Source organism: Ranitomeya variabilis, chromosome 3 (assembly GCF_051348905.1).
Source record: "Ranitomeya variabilis isolate aRanVar5 chromosome 3, aRanVar5.hap1, whole genome shotgun sequence".
Taxonomy (NCBI): Eukaryota; Metazoa; Chordata; class Amphibia; order Anura; family Dendrobatidae; genus Ranitomeya; species Ranitomeya variabilis.
Genome location: NC_135234.1, coordinates 581,918,350 through 581,944,798, shown reverse-complemented (window position 1 = coordinate 581,944,798; position 26,449 = coordinate 581,918,350).

Sequence of the window (26,449 nt, the reverse complement as noted above, 5' to 3'; positions counted from 1 at the left end):
ACCATTTTAGGATTTTACATCCTAGGAGGCCAAAGGAGAAGACTGTTGATCTCAGCAATAAATAGTACATGCAACATGCTCTGGGGAAACATCTGTTTCTTCTGTGACCAGCTCTAGAGTAGGGTAATGCCATGGATTCTTTCAGAGGAGGAGACTCAAGGGCTTCTGAAAGCTCTGGTTGTGGTAGTAGCCAGTTGTACGTGTCGCCATTTTGTATGGGAGTTCTTTTGCACTCTACAACCAGCAGACAATTCCTTTGTCTTCTGCACTCCCTGGACGACAAACGTGAAAGACTCAACTCTCATAGACTAGGAAATGCAGCTTTAAAATAGCACATAAAGTAAAATCACCTGCTCATTTGGGAAAAGCAAGCCATCTAGCAATCAGTGCAAGCCTCAAGTTGTCCTCCTACCCCTTCTCCTCAAACTCTTCTCTCTGTCAGCAGGCCACATCCCAAACCACTACTTGGTTAGTTGTCATGATTCCCAATGGCAGGGACTTAGGCAAAAAACGGACAAGCTCTAGGAAGGATGGTATCTTAGGTAACCGCGATACTGAACCTAACACGCAACTAAAAATAGCCAGGGGGTGTGCCTACGTTGTCTCTAGACACCTCGCGCCAGCCGGAGAACTAACTACCCCTAATAGAGGAATACACAGACCTGACTTGCCTCCAGGGAAACCCCAAAGGTTATAGTAGCCCCCCACATATAATAACGGTTAGGTAAGAGGAAAACACAAACGCAGTATGAATATAGATTCAGCAAAGCGAGGCCCTCTGACTAGATAGCGGAATATACAAAAGAGGACTTTGCGGTCACCTCAAAACCCTGAACAGCCATCCTGGAATTACCTTAACTCCGTTGTCAACTCATGACACCGGAGTAGCAATTCCAGATCACTAGAGCTTCCAGCCGCACGAGATATGAAAATGCATGCTGGACAAAACAAACACAAAAGCCAAAGATTCAACTTAGCTGACTTGCAGACTTGGAGCAGGAAGCAAGCAACAAGGTGCTCTGATAACATTGATTGCCGGCACTGCAATGACTGGGAAGCCAGACTAAATAGGAGACTCCCAATTTCCTAATGGAAACAGGTGCACTGGAAAAAACAAGACACCAGTCAACCAGTACCACCAGTAACCACCAGAGGGAGCCCAAAAACAGAATTCGCAACAGTCCCCCCCCCTTAAGGAGGGGGCACCGAACCCTCATGAGAACCACCAGGGCAATCTGGATGCGCCCTATGAAAGGTGCAAACCAAATCCGAAGCATGAACATCAGAGGCAGTCACCCAAGAATTATCCTCCTGACCGTATCCCTTCCATTTAACCAAATACTGAAGTCTCCATCTGGAAATGCGAGAGTCCAAAATCTTCTCCACAACATACTCCAATTCACCCTCCACCAGCACAGGAGCAGGAGGCTCAACAGAAGGAACAACCGGTACCTCGTACCTCCGCAACAACGACCGATGGAAGACATTATGAATGGTGAAAGATGCTGGTAGATCCAAACGAAAAGATACAGGATTAAGAATCTCCAAAATCTTATAAGGACCTATAAACCGAGGCTTAAACTTAGGAGAGGAGACCTTCATAGGGACAAAACGAGAAGACAACCACACCAAGTCCCCAACACGGAGATGATGACCCACACGACGATGACGATTAGCAAACTGCTGAGTCTTCTCCTGAGACAGCTTCAAATTGTCCACCACATGACTCCAAATCTGGTGCAGTCTATCCACCACAGTGTCCACTCCAGGACAATCCGAAGATTCCACCTGGCCAGATGAAAAACGAGGGTGAAACCCTGAATTGCAAAAGAAAGGAGAAACCAGAGTGGCAGAACTGGCCCGATTATTGAGGGCAAACTCTGCCAACGGCAAAAAGGCGACCCAATCATCCTGATCAGCAGACACAAAACACCTCAAATAAGTCTCCAAGGTCTGATTAGTTCGCTCCGTCTGGCCATTAGTCTGGGGATGGAACGCAGACGAAAAAGACAAATCAATGCCCATCCTGGCACAGAACGCTCGCCAGAACCTGGACACAAATTGAGATCCCCTGTCAGAAACGATGTTTTCCGGGATACCATGTAAACGAACCACATTCTGAAAAAATAAAGGAACCAACTCCGATGAAGAAGGCAATTTGGGCAAGGGTACCAAATGAACCATCTTAGAAAAACGGTCACACACCACCCAAATGATGGACATTTTCTGAGAAACCGGGAGGTCCGAGATAAAATCCATAGAGATGTGCGTCCACGGCCTCTTCGGAATAGGCAAGGACAACAACAATCCACTAGCCCGAGAACAGCAAGGCTTGGCCCGAGCACAAACATCACAAGACTGTACAAAGGTACGCACATCCCGAGACAGGGAAGGCCACCAGAAGGACCTGGCCACCAAATCTCTGGTACCAAAAATTCCAGGGTGACCTGCCAACACAGAAGAATGAACCTCTGAGATGACTCTACTGGTAAATTCATCTGGAACAAACAGTCTCCCAGGCGGACAACGATCAGGCCTATCAGTCTGAAACTCCTGCAAAGCACGCCGCAAGTCTGGGGAGACAGCAGACAAAATCACTCCATCCTTAAGGATACCCGTAGGCTCAGAATCACCAGAGGAGTCAGGCTCAAAACTCCTAGAAAGAGCATCTGCCTTAACATTTTTCGAGCCCGGCAAGTATGAAACCACAAAATTAAACCGGGAGAAAAACAAAGACCAGCGCGCCTGTCTAGGATTCAGACGCCTGGCAGACTCAAGGTAAATCAGATTCTTGTGATCAGTCAAGACCACCACCTGATGTCTAGCACCCTCAAGCCAATGACGCCACTCCTCAAATGCCCACTTCATAGCCAAGAGCTCCCGATTACCGACATCATAATTTCGCTCGGCGGGCGAAAATTTTCGAGAGAAGAATGCACATGGTCTCATCACTGAGCAATCGGGACCTTTCTGCGACAAAACCGCCCCTGCTCCAATCTCGGAAGCATCAACCTCAACCTGAAAAGGGAGCGAAACATCAGGCTGACGCAACACAGGGGCAGAAGAAAAGCGGCGCTTAAGCTCCCGAAAGGCCTCCACAGCCGCAGAGGACCAATTGGCAACATCAGCACCCTTCTTAGTCAAATCAGTCAGAGGTCTAACCACACTTGAAAACCCAGTTATAAATCGACGATAGAAATTAGCAAAGCCCAAGAACTTCTGAAGACTCTTCAGGGAAGTAGGCTGCGTCCAATCACAAATAGCCCGAACCTTGACAGGATCCATCTCAACAGAAGAAGGGGAAAAAATATACCCCAAAAAGGAGATCTTCTGAACCCCAAAAATGCACTTTGAACCCTTTACAAACAAAGAATTGGACCGCAAAACCTGAAAAACCTTCCTAACCTGTTGAACATGCGACTCCCAGTCATCCGAAAAAATCAAAATATCATCCAAATACACAATCATAAATTTATCCAGGTATTTACGGAAAATATCGTGCATAAAGGACTGAAAGACTGAAGGAGCATTAGAAAGACCAAAAGGCATTACCAAATACTCAAAATGGCCCTCGGGCGTATTAAATGCAGTTTTCCACTCATCTCCCTGCTTAATCCGCACCAAATTATACGCACCCCGAAGATCAACCTTAGAGAACCACTTTGCCCCTTTAATACGAGCAAATAAATCAGTCAATAGTGGCAAAGGATACTGATATTTGACTGTAATCTTATTCAACAAGCGATAATCAATACAGGGCCTCAGGGAGCCATCCTTCTTACCCACGAAAAAAAAACCTGCTCCTAAAGGGGATGAGGATGGACGGATATGTCCCTTTTCCAAGGACTCCTTAATATACTCTTGCATAGCAGCATGCTCAGGCACAGACAGATTGAACAAACGACCCTTGGGAAACTTGCTGCCAGGAATCAATTCTATAGCGCAATCACAATCCCGGTGAGGGGGAAGAGAACCAAGTTTAGGCTCCTCAAAAACATCACCATAATCAGACAAAAATGCCGGAATTTCAGAGGGAGTAGATGAAGCAATGGAAACCAAAGGTACTTCCCCATGAGCCCCCCAACATCCCCAGCTTAACACAGACATTGTTTTCCAGTCGAGGACTGGATTATGAGTTTGCAACCATGGCAATCCAAGCACTAAGACATCATGCAAGGTATGCAACACAAGGAAGCGAATCACCTCCCGATGGTCAGGAGTCATACACATAGTCACTTGTGTCCAGAATTGTGGTTTATTCCTAGCCAAAGGTGTGGAGTCGATACCCTTCAGAGGGATAGGAACTTCCAAAGGCTCTAGGCTAAACCCACAACGTCTGGCAAAGGACCAATCCATAAGACTCAAGGAAGCGCCAGAATCCACATAGGCATCCACAGTGATAGATGACAATGAACAAATCAAAGTTACAGACAAAATAAACTTAGATTGTAAGGTGCCAATTGAAAAAGACTTATCAACCTTTTTTGTTCATTTAGAGCATACTGATATAACATGAGCAGAATCACCACAGTAGAAGCACAACCCATTTTTGCGCCTATAATTCTGCGGTTCACCTCTGGACAGAATTCTATCACATTGCATAATCTCTGGTGCCTGCTCAGAAGACACCGCCAAATGGTGCACAGGTTTGTGCTCCCGTAAACGCCGATCAATCTGAATAGCCATAGTCATGGATTCATTCAGACCTGTGGGCGTAGGAAACCCCACCATGACATCTTTAACGGCGTCAGAGAGACCTTCTCTGAAATTCGCCGCCAGGGCGCACTCATTCCACTGAGTAAGCACAGACCATTTTCGAAATTTTTGACAATATATTTCAGCTTCATCGTGCCCTTGAGAGAGGGCTATTAAGGCCTTTTCAGCCTGAATCTCCAAATTAGGTTCCTCATAGAGCAACCCCAGTGCCAGAAAAAACGCATCCACACTGAGCAGCGCAGGATCCCCTGGTGCCAATGCAAATGCCCAATTCTGGGGGTCACCCCGCAACAAGGAAATAACAATTTTAACCTGCTGAGCGGAATCTCCAGCGGAGCGAGATCTCAGAGAAAGATACAATTTACAATTGTGCTTAAAATTCAAAAAACGAGATCTATCTCCAGAAAAGAACTCGGGTATAGGGATCTTGGGTTCAGACACAGGAGCATGCATAACATAGTCTTGGATATTTTCAACCTTAGAAGCGAGAGCATTCAGGTTTGAAGCCAAACTCTGGATATCCATTTTTCAACAGCAGAGATCTGAGCCATTCAGGGGTTAAGAGGAGAGAAAAAAAAACAAAAAAAAACAGCAGACTGCAATTATGGCTAGGAGAACTTCTGACCCCCAAAAAAAAAAAAAAAAGTGTCAGAAACTTCTTTTTACTCTCTTTCTTCAGCCAATACTCTTAATACATTAGGCCGGCAATACTGTCATGATTCCCAATGGCAGGGACTTAGGCAAAAAACGGACAAGCTCTAGGAAGGATGGTATCTTAGGTAACCACGATACTGAACCTAACACGCAACTAAAAATAGCCAGGGGGTGTGCCTACGTTGTCTCTAGACACCTCGCGCCAGCCGGAGAACTAACTACCCCTAATAGAGGAATACACAGACCTGACTTGCCTCCAGGGAAACCCCAAAGGTTATAGTAGCCCCCCACATATAATAACGGTTAGGTAAGAGGAAAACACAAACGCAGTATGAATATAGATTCAGCAAAGCGAGGCCCTCTGACTAGATAGCGGAATATACAAAAGAGGACTTCGCGGTCACCTCAAAACCCTGAACAGCCATCCTGGAATTACCTTAACTCCGTTGTCAACTCATGACACCGGAGTAGCAATTCCAGATCACTAGAGCTTCCAGCCGCACGAGATATGAAAATGCATGCTGGACAAAACAAACACAAAAGCCAAAGATTCAACTTAGCTGACTTGCAGACTTGGAGCAGGAAGCAAGCAACAAGGTGCTCTGATAACATTGATTGCCGGCACTGCAATGACTGGGAAGCCAGACTAAATAGGAGACTCCCAATTTCCTAATGGAAACAGGTGCACTGGAAAAAACAAGACACCAGTCAACCGGTACCACCAGTAACCACCAGAGGGAGCCCAAAAACAGAATTCACAACAGTTAGTGTCATCAGCAACATTGTTTTCATTCACCACAATTGCTTTTCATATTCCATGCACTGCTCCTCCTCATTCCCTGTTGCACCAGATAACCATCCCTGATTGTGTGTTAAGGAAACAGTTGTTCACTTCCAGTCATCTGCTTGTGTACCAACTAACCTGTCACCTGTTAATTTTGCTGATGGTGTAGGCACTGCCATGCCACCTAGTGGAGACAGCTAACTCTTGATAAACTATGGTCTGCACTCAGTCTCACTGGAACATACCCATCTTCCAATATTTATTGCAGAAAGAGGGGCCAAATTATTATTAATTGCATGCAGCAGCACAAGGGTCACTCTCTCAACTTGTTTTTGCTCTCCAAAATGCAGTGCGCCATTGAAACCTGGAGTAGCAATTCCAGGGACAATATATACGTTTTTTGGCCCACTAGGTGAATACTTTGATGCATTGCCTCAGCTATGACAGAAGATAGTTATTTGTCTCCTCCATCTCCTGCATATCCTACTCAATAGACCAGGCCCCATAAATGAAATCACTTCACGGTGGTGGATATCTGTCTCCTTCACCTCTTCGATATCCTACTCAACAAATCTGACCTCTTCCCTGCAAGCAATTCACCACTAAACAAATTTTGAGGAAAATGTTTCCACATCTAGTAAGCTCAAACTACAAAATATTGCATCACCCCCACAGTATATATATATATATATATCTATATATATATACAGTGGGGCAAAAAAGTATTTAGTCAGTCAGCAATAGTGCAAGTTCCACCACTTAAAAAGATGAGAGGCGTCTGTAATTTACATCATAGGTAGACCTCAACTATGGGAGACAAACTGAGAAAAAAAAATCCAGAAAATCACATTGTCTGTTTTTTTATCATTTTATTTGCATATTATGGTGGAAAATAAGTATTTGGTCAGAAACAAACAATCAAGATTTCTGGCTCTCACAGACCTGTAACTTCTTCTTTAAGAGTCTCCTCTTTCCTCCACTCATTACCTGTAGTAATGGCACCTGTTTAAACTTGTTATCAGTATAAAAAAGACACCTGTGCACGCCCTCAAACAGTCTGACTCCAAACTCCACTATGGTGAAGACCAAAGAGCTGTCAAAGGACACCAGAAACAAAATTGTAGCCCTGCACCAGGCTGGGAAGACTGAATCTGCAATAGCCAACCAGCTTGGAGTGAAGAAATCAACAGTGGGAGCAATAATTAGAAAATGGAAGACATTCAAGACCACTGATAATCTCCCTCGATCTGGGGCTCCACGCAAAATCCCACCCCGTGGGGTCAGAATGATCACAAGAACGGTGAGCAAAAATCCCAGAACCACGCGGGGGGACCTAGTGAATTAACTGCAGAGAGCTGGGACCAATGTAACAAGGCCTACCATAAGTAACACACTACGCCACCATGGACTCAGATCCTGCAGTGCCAGACGTGTCCCACTGCTTAAGCCAGTACATGTCCGGGCCCGTCTGAAGTTTGCTAGAGAGCATTTGGATGATCCAGAGGAGTTTTGGGAGAATGTCCTATGGTCTGATGAAACCAAACTGGAACTGTTTGGTAGAAACACAACTTGTCGTGTTTGGAGGAAAAAGAATACTGAGTTGCATCCATCAAACACCATACCTACTGTAAAGCATGGTGGTGGAAGCATCATGCTTTGGGGCTGTTTCTCTGCAAAGGGGCCAGGACGACTGATCCGGGTACATGAAAGAATGAATGGGGCCATGTATCGTGAGATTTTGAGTGCAAACCATCAGCAAGGGCATTGAAGATGAAACGTGGCTGGGTCTTTCAACATGACAATGATCCAAAGCACACCGCCAGGGCAACGAAGGAGTGGCTTCGTAAGAAGCATTTCAAGGTCCTGGAGTGGCCTAGCCAGTCTCCAGATCTCAACCCTATAGAAAACCTTGAGAGGGAGTTGAAAGTCTGTGTTGCCAAGCGAAAAGCCAAAAACATCACTGCTCTAGAGGAGATCTGCATGGAGGAATGGGCCAACATACCAACAACAGTGTGTGGCAACCTTGTGAAGACTTACAGAAAACGTTTGACCTCTGTCATTGCCAACAAAGGATATATTACAAAGTATTGAGATTAAATTTTGTTTCTGACCAAATACTTATTTTCCACCATAATATGCAAATAAAATGATAAAAAAACAGACAATGTGATTTTCTGGTTTTTTTTTTTCTCAGTTTGTCTCCCATAGTTGAGGTCTACCTATGATGTAAATTACACTCGCCTCTCATCTTTTTAAGTGGTGGAACTTGCACTATTGCTGACTGACTAAATACTTTTTTGCCCCACTGTATATATATATATATATATATATATATATATATATATATATACACTCACTGGCCACTTTATTAGGTACACCTGTCCAACTTCTTGTTAACACTTAATTTCTAATCAGCAAATCACATGGCGGCAACTCAGTGCATTTAGGCATGTAGACATGGTCAAGACAATCTCCTGCAGTTCAAACCGAGCATCAGTATGGGGAAGAAAGGTGATTTGAGTGCCTTTGAACGTGGCATGGTTGTTGGTGCCAGAAGGGCTGGTCTGAGTATTTCAGAAACTGCTGATCTACTGGGATTTTCACGCACAACCATCTCTAGGGTTTACAGAGAATGGTCCGAAAAAGAAAAAAAATCCAGTGAGCGGCAGTTCTGTGGGCGGAAATGCCTTGTTGATGCCAGAGGTCAGAGGAGAATGGGCAGACTGGTTCAGGCTGGTAGAAAGGCAACAGTGACTCAAATCGCCACCCGTTACAACCAAGGTAGGCCTAAGAGCATCTCTGAATGCACAGTGCGTCGAACTTTGAGGCAGATGGGCTACAGCAGCAGAAGACCACACCGGGTACCACTCCTTTCAGCTAAGAACAGGAAACTGAGGCTACAATTTGTACAAGCTCATCGAAATTGGACAGTAGAAGATTGGAAAAACGTTGCTTGGTCTGATGAGTCTCGATTTCTGCTGCGACATTCGGATGGTAGGGTCAGAATTTGGCGTAAACAACATGAAAGCATGGATCCATCCTGCCTTGTATGGAGCATCTTTGGGATGTGCAGCCGACAAATCTGCGGCAACTGTGTGATGCCATCATGTCGATATGGACCAAAATCTCTGAGGAATGCTTCCAGCACCTTGTTGAATCTATGCCACGAAGAATTGAGGCAGTTCTGAAGGCAAAAGGGGTCCAACCCGTTACTAGCATGGTGTACCTAATAAAGTGGCCGGTGAGTGTATATATATATATATATTTATATATATATACATATACCCACATTATATATGTATATGAATACAATCGTGGCTGAATATGTGGCACACTTGTAGTTGTTCCAAAAAATGAAGTATTTCTCTAAGAAAAATATTGCAGTTACACGTTTTGTAATTCACATGTTTATTTCCTTTGTGTGTATTGGTAGAACAAAAAAACTGAAAAAATTGGACGGACAAAATTTTTGGAACCTTTCCAAAATTGTAGGTAAACAACTTTATTTCAAGCATGTGATGTTTTCTGAAACTCACCTGAGGCAAGCAACAGGTGTGGGGAATATGAAAATCAGGTGTGGGGAATATGAAAATCACACCTGAAATCATATAGAATGTGGAAAAGTTAACTTAATCCTTGCATTGTGTGTTTGTTTGTGCCACTCTAAGCATGGAGAATGGAAAAAGGAAACCAAATTGATGAAAAATATCAACAAACTCAAGGTAACATGTCTAGCTCCAGAAATCTTGATGTTCCTTTGTCAACATAATCAAGAAGTTTACAACCCATGGTACTGTAGCTAATCTCCCTTTATGTAGAAGGCAGAGAAAATTGTTGAAACGTAAGCTGTCCCAATCAAGTTCAAAACTAATTTAAGCTATCCTGCAGGCTAGGGGGCATCAGTGTCAGCATGAACTATCCTTCGACATTTGAATTAAATGAAATGCTATTACAGGAAACCCAGGAGGACCCCACTGCTGATACAGAGGCATAAAAAACCTAGAGTAAGTTTGTGAATAAGCCAAAATCCTCCTGGGAAAGTGTCTTGAGGACAGATGAGACCAAGATAAAGCTTTTTGGTAAAGCACATCATTCTACTGAAAACTAAATTAGGCCAAAAAAAAACAAAAAACATTGCACCTAGAGTGAAATAGTGGATGATCAAGGATGCTTTGGGGTAATTTTGCTGCCTCTGGTCCTGGGTGCCTTGACTGCATGCAAGGAATCATGAAATGTGAAGATTACCAAAGAATTTTGAGTTGCAATGTAGTCCCAGTGTCAGAAAGCTGGGTTTGCGTTCTAGGTCAGGGGTCGTCTAGAAGAGCAATGACAGCAAATATACTTCAAGAAGCACACAGAAATGTATGGAAACAAAGCTATAAAGAGTTCTGAAGTGGCCAGAAATTAGTCTGCATCTAAATCCCATGGAAAGCTTGTGGAGAGATCTTAAAATTGCTGTTGTGAGAAGGAACCCTTTAAATATGAGCTAGTTGGATCAGTTTACAAGAAAAGAGTAGTCCCAAAATTCCAGTTGAGAGGTGTAAGAAGTTTGTTGATAGTTATAAGAAGCCCATTTTAGGAGGTTTCTGTGAAATTATGTCCAATATGCCTTTTTTCTCTGTTTTGTTTTGAGTTGTTCTAATACACACAAAGGAAATAAACGTGTACAACAAAACATGTGTAATTGCAATAATTTTATTGAAGAAATACTTCATTTTGTGGAACAATTTCAAGGGTGTCAACATTTTCTGTTTGTATGTGTATATATACACTCACTGGCCACTTTATTAGGTACACCTGTCCAACTTCTTGTTAACACTTAATTTCTAATCAGCCAATCACATGGCGGCAACTCAGTGCATTTAGGCATGTAGACATGGTCAAGACAATCTCCTGCAGTTCAAACCAAGCATCAGTATGGGGAAGAAAGGTGATTTGAGTGCCTTTGAACGTGGCATGGTTGTTGGTGCCAGAAGGGCTGGTCTGAGTATTTCAGAAACTGCTCATCTACTGGGATTTTCACGCACAACCATCTCTAGGGTTTACAGAGAATGGTCCGAAAAAGAAGAAAAATCCAGTGAGCGGCAGTTCTGTGGGCGGAAATGCCTTGTTGATGCCAGAGGTCAGAGGAGAATGGGCAGACTGGTTCGAGCTGATAGAAAGGCAACAGTGACTCAAATCGCCACCCGTTACAACCAAGGTAGGCCTAAGAGCATCTCTGAACGCACAGTGCGTCGAACTTTGAGGCAGATGGGCTACAACAGCAGAAGACCACACCGGGTACCACTCCTTTCAGCTAAGAACAGGAAACTGAGGCTACAATTTGTACAAGCTCATCAAAATTGGACAGTAGAAGATTGGAAAAACGTTGCTTGGTCTGATGAGTCTCGATTTCTGCTGCGACATTCGGATGGTAGGGTCAGAATTTGGCGTAAACAACATGAAAGCATGGATCCATCCTGCCTTGTATGGAGCATCTTTGGGATGTGCAGCCGACAAATCTGCGGCAACTGTGTGATGCCATCATGTCAATATGGACCAAAATCTCTGAGGAATGCTTCCAGCACCTTGTTGAATCTATGCCACGAAGAATTGAGGCAGTTCTGAAGGCAAAAGGGGGTCCAACCCGTTACTAGCATGGTGTACCTAATAAAGTGGCCGGTGAGTGTATATATATATATATATATATATATATATATATATATATATATATATATATATATATATACACTGCTCAAAAAATAAAAGGAACACTTAAAAAACAGAACATAACTCCAAGTAAATCAAACTTCTGTGAAATCAAACTGTCCACTTAGGAAGCAACACTGTTTGACAATCAATTTCACATGCTGTTGTGCAAATGGAATAGACAACAGATGGAAACTGTTGGCAATTATCAAGACACACTCAATAAAGGAGTGGTTCTGCAGGTGGGTACCACAGACCACGTTTCAGTACCAATGCTTGCTGGCTAATGTTTAAGTCACTTTTGAATGTTGGTTGTGCTTTCACACTTGTGGTAGCATGAGACAGACTCTACAACCCATACAAGTGGCTCAGGTAGTGCAGCTCATCCAGGATGGCACATCAATTCGAGCTGTGGCAAGAAGGTTTGCTGTGTCTGTCAGCGTAGTGTCCAGAGGCTGGAGGCGCTACCAGGAGACAGGCCAGTACACCAGGAGACGTGGAGGGGGTTGTAAGAGGGCAACAACCCAGCAGCAGGACCGCTACCTCAGAATTGTGCAAGGAGGAACATGAGGAGCACTGCCAGAGCCCTGTAAAATGACCTCCGGCAGGCCACAAATGTGCATGTGTCTGCACAAATGGTTACAAACCAACTCCATGAGGATGGTCCGAGTGCCCAACGTCCACAGATGGGATGTGCACACAGCCCAACACCGTGCAGCATGCTTGGCATTTGCCACAGAACACCAAGACGGGCAAATTCACCACTGGCACCCTGTGCTCTTCACAGATGAAATCAGGTTCACACTGAGCACATGTGACAGACATGACAGAGTCTGGAGATGCTGTTTAAAGTGATCTGCTGCCTGCAACATCCTTCAGCATGACCGATTTGGCAGTGGGTCAGTAATGGTGTGGGGTGGCATTTCTTTTTGAGGGCTGCAAAACTCTCCATGTGCTCACCAGAGGTAGAATGACTGCCATTAATTACCGAGATGAGATCCTCAGACCCCTTGTGAGACCATATTCTGGTGCGGTTGGCCCTGGGTTCCTCCTAATGCAGGACAATGCCAGACCTCTTGTGGCTGGACTGTGTCCGCAGTTCCTGCAAGATGAAGGCTTTGAAAATTTGGACAGGCCCGCCCATTCCCCAGACCTGAATCCGATTGATTGATCTGGGACATCATGTGTCGCACCATCCACCAACTTCATGATGCACCACAAACTGTCCAGGAGTTGGCGGATGGTTTAGTCCAGGTCTGGGAGGAGATCCCTCAGGAGACCATCCACTGCCTGATCAGGAGCATGCCCAGGCATTGTAGTGAGATCATACAGGCATGTGGAAGTCACACACACTACTGAGCATCATTTCCTGGTCTTGAGACATTTCCACTGAAGTTGAGTCAGCCTGTAACTTCATTTTCCACTTTGATTTTGAGCATCATTCCAACTCCAGACCTCCATGTGATTTTATTTGTGATTTACATTGATAAGTGTTGGGTTTTATTGTTCTCAACACACTCCACTATGTAATGAATAAAGATTTACAACTGGAATATTTAATTTAGTGATATCTATGATGTGTGATTTTGGTGTTCGCTTTATTTTTTTGAGCAGTATATATATATATATATATATATATACATATATATATATGTATATATATATATATATATATATATATATATATATATATATACATACTAGCTGAAGAGCCCGGCGTTGCCTGGGCATAGTAAATATCTGTGGTTAGTTATAGCACCTCACTTCTCTTATTTTCCCATCACGCCTCTCATTTTCCCCATCACATCTTTCATTTTCCCCCTCACATCTCTCATTTTCTCCCTCACACCTCTCATTTTCCCCCTCACTCCTCTTATTTTCCCCCTCACTCCTCTCATTCCCCCCTAACACTTGTCATTTCGACCTCACATCTGTCATTTTCCGATCACTCCACTATTTTCCCTCACTCCTCTCATTTTGCACTCACACCTTTTCATTTTCACCTCACACCTCTCATTTTCACCTCAGTATATACATGTTTGTCATCTCCCTTATATATAGTATACACCTGTATGTCATCTCCTGTATATAGTATATACCTGTATGTCATCTCCCCTGTATATAGTATATACCTGCTGTGTGTCATCTCCCCTGTATATAGTATATACCTGTATGTCATCTCCTCCTATATATAGTATATACCTGTATGTAATCTCCTCCTGTATATAGTATATACCTGTGTGTCATCTCACCTATATATAGTATATATCTGTGTGTCATCTCCTCCTGTATATAGTATATACCTGTATGTCATCTCCTCCTATACATAGCATATACCTGTATGTCATCTCCTCCTGTATATACTATATACCTGTAGGTAATCTGCTCCTGTATATAGTATATACCTGTGTGTCATCTCCTCCTGTATATAGTATATACCTGTATGTCATCTCCTCCTGTATGTAGTATGTACCTGTATGTCATCTCCTCCTCTATATAGTATATACCTGTGTGTCATCTCTCCTGTATATAGTATATATCTGTGTGTCATCTCCTCCTGTATATATTATATACCTGTGTGTCATCTCCCCTGTAAATAGTATATACCTGTGTGTCATCTCCTCCTGTATATAGTATATATCTGTATGTCATCTCCTCCTGTATTAGACCTCGTTCACATGTTATTTGGTCAGTATTTTTACCTCAGTATTTGTAAGCTAAATTGGCAGCCTGATAAATCCCCAGCCAACAGTAAGCCCACCCCCTGGCAGTATATATTAGCTCACACATACACATAATAGACTGGTCATGTGACTGACAGCTGCCGGATTCCTATATGGTACATTTGTTGCTCCTGTGTTATGACCCCAATGGCGAGGGTCTCAGAGGAACGTGGAAGTCTGCAGAATACAAAAATCCAGCTCATAGGGCAGTGGTAACTGGGTTGACCATATATCTACTCCTAACGCCAACACTAGAAGTAGCCGGGGATCATTCCTACGTTGATTCTAGATGACACGCGCCAGCCGGAGAATCTAGCTACCCCTAGTAGAGGAAAACAAAGACCTTTCTTGCCTCCAGAGAAGGGGACCCCAAAGCTGGATAGAAGCCCCCCACAAATAATGACGGTGAGGTAAGAGGAAATGACAAACACAGAAATGAACCAGGTTTAGCACAGAGAGGCCCGCTTACTGATAGCAGAATAAAGAAAGGTAACTTATATGGTCAACAAAAACCCTATCAAAATCCACACTGGAAATTCAAGAACCCCCGAACCGTCTAACGGTCCGGGGGGAGAACACCAGCCCCCTAGAGCTTCCAGCAAAGGTCAGGATATAGATTTGGAACAAGCTGGACAAAAATACAAAACCAAAACAAATAGCAAAAAGCAAAAGGCAGACTTAGCTGATATAACTGGAACCAGGATCAGTAGACAAGAGCACAGCAGACTTAGCTCTGATAACTACGTTGCCAGGCATTGAACTGAAGGTCCAGGGAGCTTATATAGCAACACCCCTAACTAACGACCCAGGTGCGGATAAAAGGAATGACAGAAAAACCAGAGTCAAAAAACTAGTAACCACTAGAGGGAGCAAAAAGCAAATTCACAACAGTACCCCCCCCTTAGTGAGGGGTCACCGAACCCTCACCACGACCACCAGGGCGATCAGGATGAGCGGCATGAAAGGCACGAACTAAATCGGCCGCATGAACATCAGAGGCGACCACCCAGGAATTATCCTCCTGACCATAGCCCTTCCACTTGACCAGGTACTGAAGCCTCCGCCTGGAGAGGCGAGAATCCAAGATCTTCTCCACCACGTACTCCAACTCGCCCTCAACCAACACCGGAGCAGGAGGCTCAGCAGAAGGAACTACAGGCACAATGTACCGCCGCAACAAGGACCTATGAAATACATTGTGAATAGCAAACGACACAGGAAGATCCAGACGAAAAGATACAGGATTAAGGATTTCCAATATCTTGTAAGGCCCAATAAAACGAGGTTTAAATTTGGGAGAGGAGACCTTCATAGGAACAAAGCGGGAAGAAAGCCACACCAAATCCCCAACGCGTAGTCGGGGACCCACACCGCGGCGGCGGTTGGCAAAGCGCTGAGCCTTCTCCTGTGACAACTTCAAGTTGTCCACCACATGATTCCAGATCTGCTGCAACCTATCCACCACAGAATCCACCCCAGGACAGTCAGAAGGCTCCACATGACCCGAAGAAAAGCGAGGATGGAAACCAGAGTTGCAGAAAAAAGGCGAAACCAAGGTGGCGGAACTAGCCCGATTATTAAGGGCAAACTCAGCCAACGGCAAGAATGTCACCCAATCGTCCTGATCAGCAGAGACAAAACACCTCAAATAAGCCTCCAAAGTCTGATTGGTTCGCTCCGTCTGTCCATTAGTCTGAGGATGGAAAGCAGACGAAAACGACAAATCAATGCCCATCCTACTACAAAAGGATCGCCAGAACCTGGAAACGAACTGGGATCCTCTGTCTGACACAATATTCTCAGGGATGCCGTGCAAACGAACCACGTTCTGGAAAAACACAGGAACCAGATCGGAAGAGGAAGGCAGCTTAGGCAAAGGAACCAAATGGACCATCTTGGAGAAGCGATCACATATCACCCAGATAACGGACATGCCCTGAGATAGCGGAAGATCAGAAATGAAATCCATGGAGATATGTGTCCAAGGTCTCTTCGGGACAGGCAAGGGCAAGAGCAAACCGCTGGCACGAGAACAGCAAGGCTTAGCTCGAGCACAAGTCCCACAGGACTGCACAAATGACCGCACATCCCTTGACAAGGAAGGCCACCAAAAGGACCTGGCCACCAGATCTCTGGTGCCAAAAATTCCCGGGTGACCTGCCAACACCGAGGAATGAACCTCGGAAATGACTCTGCTGGTCCACTTATCCGGGACAAACAGTCTGTCAGGTGGACAAGACTCAGGCCTATCAGCCTGAAATCTCTGCAACACACGTCGCAGATCCGGAGAAATAGCTGACAAGATAACTCCATCTTTAAGAATACCAACAGGATCAGCGACTCCAGGAGCATCAGGCACAAAGCTCCTAGAAAGAGCATCGGCCTTCACATTCTTTGAACCTGGTAAATACGAGACAACAAAATCAAAGCGGGAGAAAAACAATGACCAGCGGGCCTGTCTCGGATTAAGGCGTTTAGCAGACTCGAGATACATCAGATTTTTGTGATCAGTCAAGACCACCACACGATGCTTAGCACCCTCGAGCCAATGACGCCACTCCTCAAATGCCCATTTCATGGCCAACAACTCCCGATTGCCCACATCATAATTTCGCTCGGCAGGCGAAAATTTCCTAGAGAAAAAGGCACAAGGCTTCATAACAGAGCAACCAGGGCCTCTCTGCGACAAAACGGCCCCTGCCCCAATCTCCGAAGCATCCACCTCAACCTGAAAGGGAAGTGAGACGTCAGGCTGGCACAAAACAGGCGCCGAAGTAAACCGGCGTTTCAACTCCTGGAAAGCCTCCACGGCAGCAGGAGCCCAGTTAGCTACATCGGAGCCCTTCTTGGTCATATCCGTCAAAGGTTTCACAATGCTAGAAAAATTAGCGATAAAACGACGGTAGAAGTTAGCGAAGCCCAAGAACTTCTGAAGACTCTTAACTGACGAGGGCTGAGTCCAATCAAGAATAGCTCGGACCTTGACTGGGTCCATCTCCACAGCAGAAGGGGAAAAAATGAACCCCAAAAAGGGAACCTTCTGTACACCAAAGAGACACTTTGAGCCCTTGACAAACAAAGAATTTTCACGCAAAATTTTAAAGACCAACCTGACCTGCTCCACATGCGAATCCCAATTATCAGAAAAAAACAAAATATCATCCAGATAAACAATCAAAAATTTATCCAGATACTTCCGGAAAATGTCATGCATAAAGGACTGAAAAACTGAAGGCGCATTGGAGAGCCCAAAAGGCATCACCAAGTACTCAAAATGACCTTCGGGCGTATTGAATGCGGTTTTCCATTCATCACCTTGCTTAATGCGCACAAGGTTGTACGCACCACGAAGGTCTATCTTGGTGAACCACTTGGCACCCTTAATCCGGGCAAACAAGTCAGACAACAGCGGTAAAGGATACTGAAATTTGACAGTGATCTTATTTAAAAGCCGATAATCAATACAAGGTCTCAAAGATCCGTCCTTTTTTGCCATAAAAAAAGAATCCCGCACCAAGAGGGGAAGAAGACGGACGAATATGTCCTTTTTCCAGAGACTCCTTGATATATGAACGCATAGCGGTATGTTCAGGTACCGACAGATTAAACAGTCTTCCCTTAGGAAATTTACTGCCTGGGATCAAATCTATAGCACAGTCACAGTCCCTATGAGGAGGCAGTGCACTGGACTCAGACTCACTGAAGACATCCTGATAATCAGACAAATACTCCGGAACTTCCGAAGGCGTAGAAGAAGCAATAGACACAGGCAGGGAATCCTCATGAATACCACGACAGCCCCAACTTGAGACTGACATAGCCTTCCAGTCCAGGACTGGATTATGGGTCTGTAACCATGGCAGCCCTAAAACGACCAAATCATGCATTTTATGTAAAACCAGGAAACGTATCACCTCGCGGTGTTCAGGAGTCATGCACATGGTAACCTGAGTCCAATACTGCGGTTTATTTGCTGCCAATGGTGTAGCATCAATACCCCTAAGAGGAATAGGATTTTCTAATGGTTCAAGAGTAAATCCACAGCGCTTAGCAAATGAGAGATCCATGAGACTCAGGGCAGCACCTGAATCTACAAACGCCATGACAGGATAAGATGACAGTGAGCAAATCAAAGTTACAGACAGAATAAATTTAGGTTGCAAATTACCAACGGTGACAGGACTAACAACCTTAGCTATACGTTTAGAGCATGCTGAGATAACATGTGTAGAATCACCACAGTAGTAGCACAAGCCATTCCGGCGTCTATGAATTTTCCGCTCATTTCTAGTCAGGATTCTATCACATTGCATTAAATCAGGTGTCTGTTCAGACAACACCATGAGGGAATTTGCGGTTTTTCTATCACATTGCACCGAATTAGGTGTCTGTTCAGACAACACCATGAGGGAATTTGCGGTTTTGCGCTCCCGCAACCGCCGGTCAATTTGAATAGCCAGTGCCATAGTATCATTCAGACCTGTGGGAATGGGAAAACCCACCATAACATTCTTAATGGCTTCAGAAAGGCCATTTCTAAAATTAGCGGCCAGTGCACACTCGTTCCAATGTGTCAGCACGGACCATTTCCGAAATTTTTGGCAATACACTTCAGCCTCGTCCTGCCCCTGAGACATAGACAGCAAGGCCTTTTCTGCCTGAATCTCAAGATTGGGTTCCTCATAAAGTAAACCGAGCGCCAGAAAAAACGCATCAAGATCAGCCAATGCCGGATCTCCTGGCGCCAGCGAAAAAGCCCAATCCTGAGGGTCGCCCCGTAAGAACGAAATAACAATTTTTACTTGCTGAGCAGAATCTCCTGATGAACAGGGTCTCAGGGACAAAAACAATTTACAATTATTCACGAAATTCCTAAACTTAAACCTGTCTCCGGAAAACAGTTCAGGAATCGGTATTTTAGGTTCTGACCTAGGATTTCTGATAACATAGTCTTGTATGCCCTGCACACGAGTAGCCAGCTGGTCCACACTTGTAATCAAGGTCTGGACATTCATGTCTGCAGCAAGCATAGCCACTCTGAGGTAAAGGGGAAGGAGAAAAAAAAAACTCAGAATCTTCTTTCTTATAATCCCTCTTCTGCAATGCATTAAACATTTAATACTGGCCTGGCAAACTGTTATGACCCCAATGGCGAGGGTCTCAGAGGAACGTGGAAGTCTGCAGAATACAAAAATCCAGCTCATAGGGCAGTGGTAACTGGGTTGACCATATATCTACTCCTAACGCCAACACTAGAAGTAGCCGGGGATCATTCCTACGTTGATTCTAGATGACACGCGCCAGCCGGAGAATCTAGCTACCCCTAGTAGAGGAAAACAAAGACCTTTCTTGCCTCCAGAGAAGGGGACCCCAAAGCTGGATAGAAGCCCCCCACAAATAATGACGGTGAGGTAAGAGGAAATGACAAACACAGAAATGAACCAGGTTTAGCACAGAGAGGCCCGCTTACTGATAGCAGAATAAAGAAAGGTAACTTATATGGTCAACAAAAACCCTATCAAAATCCACACTGGAAATTCAAGAACCCCCGAACCGTCTAACGGTCCGGGGGGAGAACACCAGCCCCCTAGAGCTTCCAGCAAAGGTCAGGATATAGATTTGGAACAAGCTGGACAAAAATACAAAACCAAAACAAATAGCAAAAAGCAAAAGGCAGACTTAGCTGATATAACTGGAACCAGGATCAGTAGACAAGAGCACAGCAGACTTAGCTCTGATAACTACGTTGCCAGGCATTGAACTGAAGGTCCAGGGAGCTTATATAGCAACACCCCTAACTAACGACCCAGGTGCGGATAAAAGGAATGACAGAAAAACCAGAGTCAAAAAACTAGTAACCACTAGAGGGAGCAAAAAGCAAATTCACAACACTCCTGTAGTTTGTCTGCTTATTAATCAGATTTTTATTTTTGAAGGATAATACCAGACTTGTGTGTGTTTTAGGGCGAGTTTCGTGTGTCAAGTTGTGTGTGTTGAGTTGCGTGTGGCGACATGCATGTAGCGACTTTTGTGAGATGAGTTTTGTGTGGCGACATGCGTGTAGCAACTTTTTGTGTGTCGAGTTGCATGTGACAGGTTAGTGTAGCAAGTTGTGTGCAGCAAGTTTTGCGCATGGCGAGTTTTGCGCGTGGCGAGTTTTACGTGTGGTGCCTTTTGAGTATGTGCAAGTTTTGTGTGAGGCAACTTTTGCATCTGTTGCAACTTTTGTGCAAGTGACAATTTTTCCGCGTGTGCAAGTTTTGCGTGTGGCCAGTTTTCCATGAGGTGAGTTTTGCACGTGTGGCGAGTTTTGCATGTGGAGAGTTTTGCGCGTGGCGAGTTTTGAGCGGCGACTTTTGTGTTTCGACTTTTATGTGGCGAGGTTGGTGTGTGTGTGGTGAAATGTGCGCTGAGGGTGGTATATGTGTTCGAGCACGTGGTAGTGTGTGGCGCATTTTGTGTGTGTGTTCATATCCCCGTGGTGGTGTGGTGATTATCCCATGTCAGGGCCCCACCTTAGCAACTGTACAGTATATACTCTTTGGCGCCATCGCTCTCATTCTTTAAGTCCCCCTTGTTCACATCTGGCAGCTGTTAATTTGCCTCCAACACTTTTCCTTTCATTTTTTCCCCATTATGTAGATAGGGGCAAAATTGTTTGGTGAATTGGAAAGCGCGGGGTTAAAATTTCACCTCACAACGTAGCCTATGACGCTCCCGGGGTCCAGACGTGTGACTGTGCAAAATTTTGTGGCTGTAGCTGCGACGGTTCAGATGCCAATCCCGGACATACACACATACACACATACACACATTCAGCTTTATATATTAGATATATATACTGGAGGTGATAAAATCATTAGACCATTAGTAATTTGAACTCACCTTCTTTATAAATATTATACACCCACAGTGGGTTTATAAATCTGCCTCTATTTTGGTGAAGTACTTATTTATACAATAGAATACCTAGAATACTAAGGGCTCATAACAAAAAAAGTGTTCCTAGTAGCAAAGAAATGTTGCTGATACAATTTATAGCAAGAAATGTAATGTGTTTAGCACCATGATGAAATGCTTATCATCTTTTAGCATTGCCTGAAGTACTTGCAGATCTTAGGCTGCTCAGTTTCTACTGGTAATGAAATGAAATAGCATGGGCTCTCTGCCTACAAAATAAAAGTCATTTCGGCACACTTCAACGTTTTTATTTCTCCACTACTATGAAGATTAAGAGATCAAGTTAGTAAAAAAAAGTCTTCCCCTGATGCTGCAAATTGTAGAGATTTTGTCTTTGATTCAAATTGATATATTTTGTGCATTGACCAGATCCATTTCAAAGTATTACAGAATATTGTAACTGTCTTTAATGAGCATTGCAGTAAAATTATACAAATAAATATATGCAATAGAGGATCATAAATAAATCTTATAGTAACTACTGAAAGTACAGCACAAAGGTATTGTCCAGTTCAGATGTCTCACATCTTGTCTGCAGAATTATAAATTACTGAATACAGATGCAGAAACACACCGAACTCCATATTTTCCTGAGGATAAAGTCAGGGTTGCAGTGATGTTCATAAATATCAGAGATAAGATCAGAAACCACTGCAGGACAGGCTTCAAAGGTTTACACCGTATATTAATGTATCATCGCAAGGATAGGTAAAGCTTGCTTGCACAAGTGTCTGATTGTCGAGATGTCCAGTGATCTCAATGACAGGGCTCTGCATTAATTTGATATTAATGACCAATCCTATGGATAGATTTTCAATATGACAAAGCTGATCAAACCTTTTAAATATATTGTAGGATACATAGAATAATGGAAATGTAACATGAGACTTTTTAGCGTAACTTTTATTTACACATAGGCAACAAGCTTGAATGTTGCAGAGTCCCAGAAAAGGGACAACCAGAAAGCATCAGTGATATGGTCTTGATTTAAAGACATATTTTGTCCCAAATTGATACACAAGGTTAAGCCAAATATAGAGTATGTGGGACGAGCATGTCAAAAAGATTAATTCAGATAATATTGAGCCTAATGTGATCTGTGCAAGTGAATATGTAATGATATCTCACTGCGATATCTCCAACAGGCAGAATTTTATCAGTAAGGAATAGGTAAATCTCTACTTTGGGGTATTTTGGCATCCAGAAGCCGGCGCATCTGAAATTAAAAAGGACACATTTTGTAAATAGTCTTAAATTTGACAGTTTTGCATATGCAGCTCCTTTACTGACATATGTGCTCATGGTTACAGACTACAAACAAACCCTGCGTAGTCTAGTCCTGCCATCATGTGTTGGTTCATTGATTTTGTTTATGAACACACTTATCTTATAGTTATAAACATATATATGTGTCTTTGTATGTATATAAACATACAAAGACACAACCTACATAACTAAGAGCACAATGAACACAGGTTGTACTCTTCAATAGAGATGAGCGAACCTAAGCAGTAAAATTTGGGGTTCGTACTGAACATGGTGCTGAACTCCGAATATGGACTATTTTATCTGGAAGTCTTTTTTAGTGTTAGGAGAGAGGGATGGAGAGAGAGAGAAAGAGAGCACTGTGGGGGTACTTGGCTTGTTTTGGCAGCCCCCTAGCCCTTACTTTGACCATTTTACAGCCCATTTACAGCACCAAAGATTGGGTCCACATTAACTTCTATGGGGTTCAGGTTCAACTTCAGGTGTGATCTTACAAAAAGCAAACTTTGGACTTAGGCTCAGTCGAACTTGATAGACTTGAGCATCCAGAAGCCGGCTCATCCCTACTCTTCACATCTTTATAAAAACAAAATATTACAATTATACAAATTATCTGCAGTCATAAATGATGCAAATGTTGTACAACTTTATATTGCAATGTTATACATTGTTCAAGGTAAAGACAATAGGATTGATACTTGAGCCTCAGTGTTTGGGGGGAATATATGAATATACAGTGGGGAAAATAAGTATTTCATCTCTTGCTGATTTTGTAAGTTTGCCCGCTGACAAAGACATGAACAGTCTATAATTTAAAGGTAAATTAATTTTAACATTGAGAGATAGAATATCAAAAATAAAATCCAGAAAATCGCATTGTATAAATTATATAAATTTATTTGCATTTTGCAGTGAGAAATAAGTATTTGATCCCTCTGGCAAACAAGACTTAATACTTGGTGGCAAATCCCTTGTTGGCAAGAACAGCAGACATTTTTTGTAGTTGATGATGAGATTTGCGCACATGTCAGGAGGAATTTTGGTCCACTCCTCTTTGCAGATCATCTCTAAATCATTAAGATTTTAAGGCTTTCGCTTGGCAACTTGGAGCTTCAACTCACTCCATAAGTTTTCTATGGGATTAAGGTATGGAGACTGGCTAGGCCACTTCCTGACCTTAAAGTGATACTTTTTGTGCCACTCCTTTGTTGCCTTGGCTCTATGACTTGGATCATTGTCTTGCTAGAAGACCCAGCTATGACCCATTTTTAATGTCCTGGCGGAGGGAAGGAGGTTGTCACTCAGGATTTTATGATACATGGCTCCATCCATTCTCCCATTGATGCAGTAAAGTAGTCCTATGCCCTTAGCAGAGAAACACCCCCAAAATATAATATTTCCACCTCCATGCTTGACAGTGGGTATGATGCTTTTTGGGTCATAGCCAGCATTTATCTTCTTCCAAACACGGCGAGTTGAGTCAATGCAAAATACCTCAATTTTTGTCTCATCTGATCACCTACTCCCAATCACACACATCCTGGTGTTCATTGGCAAACTTCAGATGGTCCTGCACATGTGCCTTCTTGAGCAGGTTGACCTTGCAGGGACTGCAGGATTTTAAACCTTTACAGCTAATGTGCTACTAGTGGTTTTCTTGGTGACTTTGGTCCTAGCTGCCTTGAGATCATTAATATGTTTCCCCCTTGTAGTTTTTGGCTAATCCCTCACCTTCCTTGTGATTTTTAATGCTGTCTTTAATGCAGGTAACGAGTTTATTAGGCGTGTGTAACTGGTCTGTAGGAGCAAGAACTCTTAATGGTTGTAGGGTATAAAATTCTTTTTTCTCCCTGCAAAATGCAAATAAATTTATATAATTTCTAGAATGTGATTTTCTGGATTTAATTTTTGGTATTCTATCTCGCAATGTTAAAATTAACCTACCCTTAAAATTATAGACTGTTCATGTCTTTGTCAGTTGACAAACTTACAAAATCAACAAGTTATCAAATACTTATTTCTCCCTCTGCAAATGAAAAACGTAGAAAATTTTCATTATTTTTATTAGTTTAGAAATCACATTTAGGCAATTTTCGCCATTGCAAAAACGTCCCTCATTTCTTTTCTACAACGGTTTTTCACCACTTAAGCAATAGCATTCTCTTTTGGTAATTGTGTTTTTTACTGACTTTTCTAATGAGTTGAACCCTTAATTGATTCATTTTGCATCCAGATTTTAAACAATTTTATATGAATGTTTAGTGCAGAAACACTTGGATCCTGCACCTAAAAATGAAATTGCATTTTTACATGCATTTTTTCCGGCTTCTCATAGAAGTCTAAAAAGGCAAAAAAATGCACCAAAAATGCACAGTTAACCCTTGCTTTTAAAAGCACAGTATGAGTTTTCAGGGAATTCCATTCACTTTGTTTAAGCTGTTAAATGCAGCAAAGAAAGTGCACCATTTATGTGGAAACATAGGAACTAGTAATGAGTGAGGTCACAGCGGTTGTACCCTCCGCAATAATGCATTTATAACCATCCTATAAATAGGTAATAAATATTACTTATGAGATAACCCTTTTAAGCACTCTAAAGTTTATTAGTGAAAAAATATTCATAGTGTTAAGTGAGGGTAGAATCATAATTGCCATGTTAAAGTATAGCAGCTTTTGGTGTTAAACACCTTGTAAGTATAATTCACAAAGCAAATAAGAATATGGTAGAGTGCAAGTAATGTGCTGTGCAGGAACAGAATCACTAACTAAAGAATAATATCATGGGTCATCTACTAAAATGCTTTATTTGCATATTTTCTTGGATCCAGCAGTCATTAAAAAAGAATGAATCAGCATTACCCACTATCACATTTGGACCTATCCAGTAATTAATTTTCAATGTCCTTTTACTTTCTGTTGTTGTCAGTAATTGCTATTGTTTTATTGTAAGTATCATATTAATGAATTCTCTCATTTTACCAATATTTAATATGTATGAAAGACAGATAATTTGATGAAGTACAGTGGTAGAAATAAGTATTTGATCTCTTGCTGATTTTGTTAGTTTGCCCACTGACAAAGACAAGAACAGTCTATAATTTTAAGGGTAGGTTAGTGAGAGATGGAATATCAAAAATAAAATCCAGAAAATCACATTGTATAAATTATACAAATTTATTTGCATTTTACAGTGAGAAATAAGTATGTGATCCCCTATCAAACATTAAGTGTTCTGGTTCCTACAGACCAGTTAGATGCTGATAATCAACTCGTTTCCTGCATAAAAGATAGCTGTCTTACATAGTCACCTTTATAAAAGACTCCTGTCCACAGACTCAATTAATTAGTCAGACTCTAACCTCTACAACATGGCACAAAGCTGGAAAGGGCTACAAAACTATAAGTAAGACACTGGGTGAGGAGAAAACTGCTGGTGCAATAGTAAGAAAATGGAAGAAATACAAAATGACTGTCAATTGACATCGATCTGACGTACCATGCAAAATCTTACCTTGTGGGGTATCCTTAATCATGAGGAAAGTGAGAGATCAACTTAAAACTACAAGGGGAGAATGTTGTGAATTTGGATTCTGGGCTCCCCCGGTGGCCGCTTGTGGAATTGGACTTGTCATCCTCTTTCCTGTTTCACCTGATTCCA